Here is an 8,202-nt window from a genome sequence, read left to right on the forward strand (position 1 = left end):
GCGTAGTACGGCATTGGAAACGCAGGTTGGAAAATGGCTCTCAAGAATTTGGACTGAATTTTCTCAAGGGGATCAAAACTGGATAAGGATGGACCCAACACAGTTCCATAGGTGAGTTGGGGTATTGTTTTGGCCAAGTAGAGTTTTGATGCAACTGGTATAAAATGCCCCCCTTTCGTGAGAAAAAACCTAATGGTGGCCTGGGTCGATTTGCGACCAGAATTGGCAGCATATTCGTGGTGAGCCTTCTTTGACCCTGAGGGCTGAATCATGACCCCCAAATATTTGTAAATTGTTACCTGTTGTAGACTATGGCCATTTATATTCCATCTCCTTAGCCTGGGTTTTGGGCCAAAAGCCATTACTTTTGTTTTCTGATAATTAATCTCTAAGAGGTTATGATCACAATAAAGACCAAATTGAGCTAATGCCCTTCTAAGGCCTACTGGTGTTCTAGACAGCAAGATTGTGTCATCTGCAAAGAGTAAGGATACCAGTTGCCTATCTGCCAGGGAGGGGGGATGAGTATCGACTAGATGGAGGTTGCTGATCATATCATTGATAAAGATGGCAAAAAGGGAAGGGGCCAGCACGCAGCCTTGCTTGACTCCTTTTAAGGTTGGAATAGGGTCAGTAAGGAGACCTTGCTTATTACACCTGACCCTAATAGACGTGTTGGTATATAATGCCTGGATCAGGAATAAAAGTCTCCCGTCAGTTGAGGTGGCACTTAACTTCTCCCATAATTTCCCTCTGGGAATGGAGTCAAAAGCAGATTTTAAGTCAATAAAGGCTGCATAAAGAGAAACCGTTCTGCTGGTTGCGTATTTTTCTATCAAATGTGATAGAATCAAATTATGTCCCAACGTGGATCGTCCTTCCCTAAACCCAGCCTGCTCATCTACCAAATACCTTTCTTGAATCAGCCAGCACTGCAATTTCTCTAGAAGATGGCTAGCGTATAGTTTGCCCAGAATACTCAAGAGGCTGATTGGCCTATAATTGGCTGGATTATCCTTCTGCCCGGACTTAAAAAAAGGAATGATGATAGCTTCTCTCCAGGCCTCAGGTAAATCCCCTGTCAAATCTATATATGTAAACAATGGGGCCAAGAGAGAGGACCACCAGTCTATATTATCTTTCAATAGATCTGGGGGAATAAAATCAGGGCCTGGACATAGGAGGAGTCAAGTTTGGCGCGAGCCGAAGGGCGCGAGCTAAAGGGCTCTTGGCCTGTGGCGCGAGCAGACAGGTTAAAACGGATAAAAGGAAGTACTTCTTCACCCAAAGGGTGATTAACATGTGGAATTCACTGCCACAGGAGGTGGTGGCGGCCACAAGCATGGCCACCTTCAAGAGGGGTTTAGATAAAAATATGGAGCAGAAGTCCATCAGTGGCTATTAGCCACAGTGTGTATGTGTGTGTATATATATATATATATATATATATTTGGCCACTGTGTGACACAGAATGTTGGACTGGATGGGCCATTGGCCTGATCTAACATGGCTTCTCTTATGTTCTTATGTTAAGTTGCATCTCTAAGACCAACAAAGTTTTATTCAGAATGTAAGCTTTCGTGTGCTGAAAGCACACTTCTTCAGACGAGGGAATCCCCTGATCCCCTTGTCTGAAGAAGTGTGCTTTTAGCACACGAAAGCTTACGTTCTGAATAAAACTTTGTTGGTCTTAGAGGTGCAACTTGACTCCTGGTTTGTTCAACTGCTTCAGACCAACACGGCTGCCCGCTTGGATCTTTCTTCATAGGGAAGGTGTTCCATCCCCTCAATCACTTTAGTTGCCCTTTGCTGCACTTTTTCTAGTGCTATCTTTTTAGAGGTGAGGAGACCAGACTAGATGAGGCCACGTCATAGATTTATACAGGGGCTGATTTGTTTTCAGTTCCCTTCCTAATGATCCTTCCTAATGGCTGTCATTTAGAGGAGGCCAAGGAACTGTTCCACTTGGCAGAGGAGAATAGGACCCGAAGCAATGGGCTCAAATTACAAGCAGCAAGCTCCTGGCTGGATATTAGGGGGAATTTTTTTTTTTTTACAGTCAGAGTAGTACAGAGGTAAAGAGCCCCATGGTGCAGAGTGGTAAAGCTAAAATACTGCAGTCCAAGCTCTCTACTCATGGCCTGAGTTTGATCCAGGTGGAAGCTGGGTTCAGATAGCTGGCTCAGGGTTGACTCAGCCTTCCATCCTTCTGAGGTTGGTAAAATGAGTACCCAGCTTGCTGGGGATAAAGTGAAGATGACCGGGGAAGGCAATGGCAAACCACCCCGTAAAAAGTCTGCTGTTTAAACGTCGTGATGCAACGTCACCCCAGAGTCGGAAATGACTGCTCTCTGGAAATGACTGCTTGCACAGGAGACTACCTTTACCTATAGTACAGAGTTGGAACCAGCTGCCTAGGAAAGTGGTGAGCTCCTTTTCATTGGCAGTCTTCAAAACGTGGCTGGATGATTATTTGTTGGAGATGCTTTAGGCTGATCCTGCATGGAGCAGGGGGTTGGACTAGATCAGGGGTGGCCAAACTGCGGCTCTTTCACACATATTGTGTGGCTCTTGCCCTACCATTCCATCAGCTGGTTTGGAGAAGGCATTTGTCTCTTTAAAGCACTTCTCCAAGCCAAGCAAGCTGGCAGCTTGGAAAACACATTTAAAGTTAAAGTTGCTTTCTTTCTACCTCTCCTTCCCCCCAATCTATTTTCCTTCCTTCCTTCCTTCCTTCCTTCCTTCCTTCCTTCCTTCCTTCCTTCCTTCCTTCCTTCCTTCCTTCCTTCCTTCCTTCCTTCCTTCCTTCCTTCCTTCCTTCCTCCAACATCTGACATTAATGTCTTGTGGCTCTCAAACATCTGACATTTATTCTACGTGGGTTTTGCATTAAGCAAATTTGGCCACCCCTGGACTAGATGGTCTGTGTGGCCCCTTCCAACTCTAGAATTCTATCTCCAGCATAGCATTTGCCTTTGAAGAAATTGCCATTGCATACTGGGTTGACATTTTCAGCGATTTACCTACCACAACTCCAGTTTCTCTCTCCTGGTCAGTCTCTGCCAGTTTGAAGGACCCCATCAATGTGCATTTATATTTAGGAATTTTTTTTTTGCTCCAAAGTTCATTGCTTTGCATTTGCCCAGGTTGAACCTCATTTGCCACATTGATGCCCACTCACCCAGTTTCAACAGATCCCTCCGGAGCGCCTCACAATTCTCCCTGGTTCTCACCACCCCAAGCAACTGTGTGTGTCATCTGCAAACTTAGCTACTTCACTGTATAGCATTTAAAGTTTGGTGTAGAGCCAGTTTGGTGTAGCGGTTAAGTGTGTGGACTCTTATCTGGGAGAACTGGCTTTGATTCCCCACTCCTCCACTTGCACCTGCTGGAATGGCCTTCGGTCAGCCAGAGCTATCGCAAGAGTTGTCCTTGAAAGGGAAGCTGCTGTAAGAGCTCTCTCAGCCCCACCCACTTCACAGGGTGTCTGTTGTGGGGGGAGAAGATAGAGGAGATTGTAAGCCGCTCTGAATCTCTGATTCAGGGAGAAGGGCGGGGTATAAATCTTCAGTCTTCTTCTTCTCCAATCCTCCACTTGTACCTACTGGAATGGCCTTGGGTCAGCCATAGCTATCGTAAGAGTTGTCCTTGAAAGGGCAGCTGCTGTAAGAGCTCTCTCAGCCCCACCCACTTCACAGGGTGTCTGTTGTGGGGGGAGAAGATATAGGAATGAAATGAAATGTGAATGAAAAAGAACTTCCATAAATGGTCTGATGGGGAACTGAGCGTGCTCATCGTGCTCTCGGGGGGGGGGGGGGCAAGGAAGATTAAGGGAGGCAGAGAGGCAGTTAAAGAACCAAGCAGAACTCAAGGCGATGAGGAAATTGGCCTCTACAAGCCCCAGAGAGGCAGTTAAAGAACCAAGCAGAACTCAAGGCGATGAGGAAATTGGCCTCTACAAGCCCCAAGGAGTTTATAGCGTTTGGAGGGAGAGGTTTCGGTTTGGGAGATTGTTTATCCCACCATAATTTCTTACAAGCCCCCCACTTGCAGGATTAAAAGTAGTGAGCAGGGGTGGAAATTGCCATGACATTGCAAATGATTCGTGGTGACTCCTCATGGGGTTTTCAAGGGAAGAGACATTCAGAGGTAGAGTTGCCAAGTCTGACTCAAGAAATATCTGGGGACTTCATGGGGCTAGTTGGCAAGACGCGAGGCCCCCCCCCCCCACCTTTCATGGAGGATTGCCAAGTCCAATTCAAGAAATATCTGGGGACTTTGGGGGTGGAGCCAAGAGACATTGGGGGTGGAGCCAGGAGCAAGGGTGTGAGAAAACTGAACTCCAAAGGGAGTTCTGGCCATCACATTTAAAGGGACCGCACACCTTTGAAATGCCTTCTCTCTATTAGAAATAATGAAAGATAGAGGCACCTTCTTCTGGGGCTCATAGAACTGGACCCCCTGATCCAATCTTTTTGAAACTTGGAGGGTGTTTTGAGGAGAGGCACTGGTTGCTATGCTGAAAATTGGGTGCCTCTATCTCAAAAAGCAGCCCCCCTCCAGATATCCGCAGAGCAATTCTCCATTATACCCTATGGGAATCGGTCTCCATAGGGAATAATGGAGTACCCAGTGGACATTTCCTTCCCCCCTGCTTTCTGATGATCTTGAAGCGGAGGACGGCCTTCAGACCAGGGAATCCCTTGCCCCCATCAGGGGATTGGCAACCCTATGTGGTTTGCCATTGCCTGCCCCTATGCAGTAACTCTGGACTTTCTTGGTGGTCTACCATCCTGGTATAGTAATCCCAGGGCTGACTCTGCTTAGCTTCTAAGATCTGACTGGATCGGGATAGTCTGGGGGCCATCCAAGTAAGGGAAATGTTCCCCTTTTTTTCTTGCCTCCTAGTCACAGCTGAGTTATGTTGACCTCCGTGGGGTTTTCAAGGCGAGAGGTGAACAGAGGTGGTTTGCCATGGTTTGCCCCTGGGCTTCCTTGGTGACCTCTCAGAGCCTTTTTTTGTAGCAGGAACTCCTTTGCATATTAGGCCACACCCTCCTGATGTAGCCAATCCTCCTGCAGCTTACAGTAGGCCCTGTAAAAAGAGCCCTGGGGGGGATTGGCTACATCAGGGGTGTGCGGCCTAATATGCAAAGGAGTTCCTGCTACAAAAATAAAGCCCTGCAAATAATAAACAATTTAATGGTATTGCCGATGTTGTAATGAATGATTACCGATCACTCTGGCTGGCATAATTTTACCTTTTCCATTGTGGATCCCACAATCCCATCTCTGTGGCCCCGGAAGGTAGAACCAGAACCAATGGGTTGAAATTTAAATCAAAAGAGTTTCCGGCTCAACATTAGGAAGAACTTCCTGACATTTAGAACGATTCCTCAGTGGAACAGGCTTCCTCAGGAGGTGGTGGGCTGTCCTTCCTTGGAGGTTTATAAACAGAGGCTAGATGGCCATCTGACAGCGATGAAGGTCCTGTGAATTTAGGGGGAGGTGTTGGTGAGTTTCCTGCCTTGTGCAGGGGGTTGGACTAGATGACCCTGGGGCGTCCCTTCCAACTCTATGATTCTTACACCAAGAAAAATGGAGCAAGCAGTCAAATCCTTTATATCTTTCAGGACATAGTAGCAAATGTTCATACAATATGATGATATCTTAAAATTCACTTTCTTGTAATGTTTGCTCTCCTGCAATTGCCTGACAGAAGACTCCGGTCTATATATAAGGTTGGTAGATTTATTTTAAAGCGTTCTTCTCCTCCTGTTTGCAAATGGCATCCTTTTGGACGGCTGCAGGTGGCGTGGGCCGTGCCTCTCGAAGCCCCCTCGTTCCCTCGCCCCATCTGAAGATCCAGTCCAAGTTGCTGACAGAAATGCTTTCTGGCAGGAGGGGAATTTGTGGGTGGGTTGCTAGGCAACCGGTATAGCACCACGACCTGGCAAATTTTTCAGGGTGAAGAGCGTGCCCGCCCTGAACCTGGTTGCCCTGGCAGGGATCTGCAACCCGTTTCATGGTGGCAGGCTGCAATTTAGGAGGCAAAGGGAAGCGAATCTTTTAAAGTGCAGCAGAGAAGCTGAGGAGCGTGGCCCAACCCTGCTCTCAGAGTTCTCCCATCTGCCCCAGGAATACCCCTGACCTCAAGGATTCCTCCGTAAGTATATGAAGGGCAGAAGAGAAGCCATGCTGGAACAGACCATCTAGTGCAGGGGTGGTCAAACGGTGTATCGGGAGCCACATGTGGCTCTTTTCCAAGCTAAGCCAGACTGAAGCTTGGAGAATGTGTTTAAAGTTCCTTTCTTTCTACCTCTCCCTCCCCATCTATTTCCTTCCTTCCTTCCTTCCTTCCTTCCTTCCTTCCTTCCTTCCTTCCTTCCTTCCTTCCTTCCTTCCTTCCTTCCTTCCTTCCTTCCTTCCTTCCTTCCTCCCTCCCTCCCTCCCTCCCTTCCTTCCTGGAGAGCCAGTTTGGTGTAGTGGTTAAGTGTGCGGACTCTTATCTGGGAGAACCTGGTTTGATTCCCCACTCCTCCACTTGCACCTGCTGGCATGGCCTTGGGTCAGCCATAGCTCTGGCAGAAGTTGTCCTTGAAAGGGCAGCTGCTGTGAGAGCCCTCTCAGCCCCTCCCACCTCACAGGGTGTTTGTTGTGGAGGAGGAAGGTAAAGGAAATTGTGAGCCACTCTGAGACTCTTTGGAGTGGAGGGCGGGATATAAATCCAATATCTTTCTTCTTCTTCTTCTTCTTCTTCTTCTTCTTCTTCTTCTTCTTCTTCTTCTTCTTCTTCTTCTTCTTCTTCTTCTTCTTCTTCTTCTTCTTCTTCTTCTTCTTCTTCTTCTTCTTCTTCTCCTCCTCCTCCTTCTCCTCCTCCTCCTCCCTCCTTCCTTCCTTCCTTCCTTCCTTCCTTCCTTCCTTCCTTCCTTCCTTCCTTCCTTCCTTGTCTTGCAGTCCTGAAACATCTGACATTCATGTCTTGTGGCTCTCAAACATCTGGCATTTATTCTCTGCGGCTCTTGTTAAGCATGTTTGGCCACCCGGGTCCAGTATCCCATCACACACAGAAATCAGGCAGATGGTGTAGGGCAGCCCCTAACAGCCCTCCCCTGCCAACTGCTCCCCAGAATGTGACCCTCAGAGAGGCTGTAGCTCAGTGGCTGAGGCTCTGCTTGGCATGCAGAAGGTCCCAGGTTCAATTCCCAGCATCTCTGCCTGACACCCTGGAGAGCCCCTGCCAGTCTAAGTGCACAATACTGAGCTTGAAAGACCAGTGGTCTTGCTTGGGATACAGTTGTTTCCATGTACCTGCTGGTGAGGAGGCACTGTGGCTCAGTGGAAGAGCATCTGCTTGGCGTGCAGAAGGTCCCAGGTTCAATTCCCGACATCTCCAATTAAAAGAGCCAGGCAGGAGGGGATGGGAAAGGCCTCAGCCTGAGCTCTGTATCACACTACTGCGGTCGGGCAAACTCGGCTATGTTAACCAAATCTCCCAATAGGCAAGTCTCCTTCCACCATCCCCCTCACCTCACCCTCCAGGTGTCTATTTTTGTTGTTGTTCAGTTGCGATCCCGTGGACAAAGTCACGCCAGGCCCTCCTGTCTTCCGCCATCCTCCAAAGTCTGCTCAAATGCATGTTAGTTACATCCACAGCTGAGCAACCTTTCGGCTTTGTCCCAGCTGCGTCACTCTTTCTGCAGCTACTTGTACTTGCCCTCTGCTCTTTCCCAGTAGCATATTGGGCACCTTCCGACCCGAGGGGCCCATCTTCCAGCACCATATCTTTTAGCCTTTTGTCCATGGGTTTTTCTTGGCAAGGATACTGGAGTGGGTTGCCATTCCCTTCTCCAGGGGATCGCGTTTTTTCTGGGATCTCAGCTGTGGCCTGCCCATCTTGGGTGGCCCTGCATGGTGTAGCCCACAGCCTCATTGAACCGCGCAAGCCCTCTTGCCATGCCAAGGGGCCATGAAACAGCCGCAGGGCTCAGTACTTGTTCATTAATGATTTGGAGTTGGGAGTAAGCAGTGAAGTGGCCAAGTTTGCAGATGACACTAAATTGTTCAGGGTGGTGAAATCCAGAGAGGATTGTGAGGAACTCCAAAGGGATCTGTTGAGGCTGGGTGAGTGGGCGTCAACGTGGCAGATGAGGTTCAGTGTGGCCAAGTGCAAAGTTATGCACATTGTGGCCAAAAATCCCA

Source organism: Heteronotia binoei, chromosome 11, assembly GCF_032191835.1.
Source record: "Heteronotia binoei isolate CCM8104 ecotype False Entrance Well chromosome 11, APGP_CSIRO_Hbin_v1, whole genome shotgun sequence".
NCBI lineage: Eukaryota > Metazoa > Chordata > Lepidosauria > Squamata > Gekkonidae > Heteronotia > Heteronotia binoei.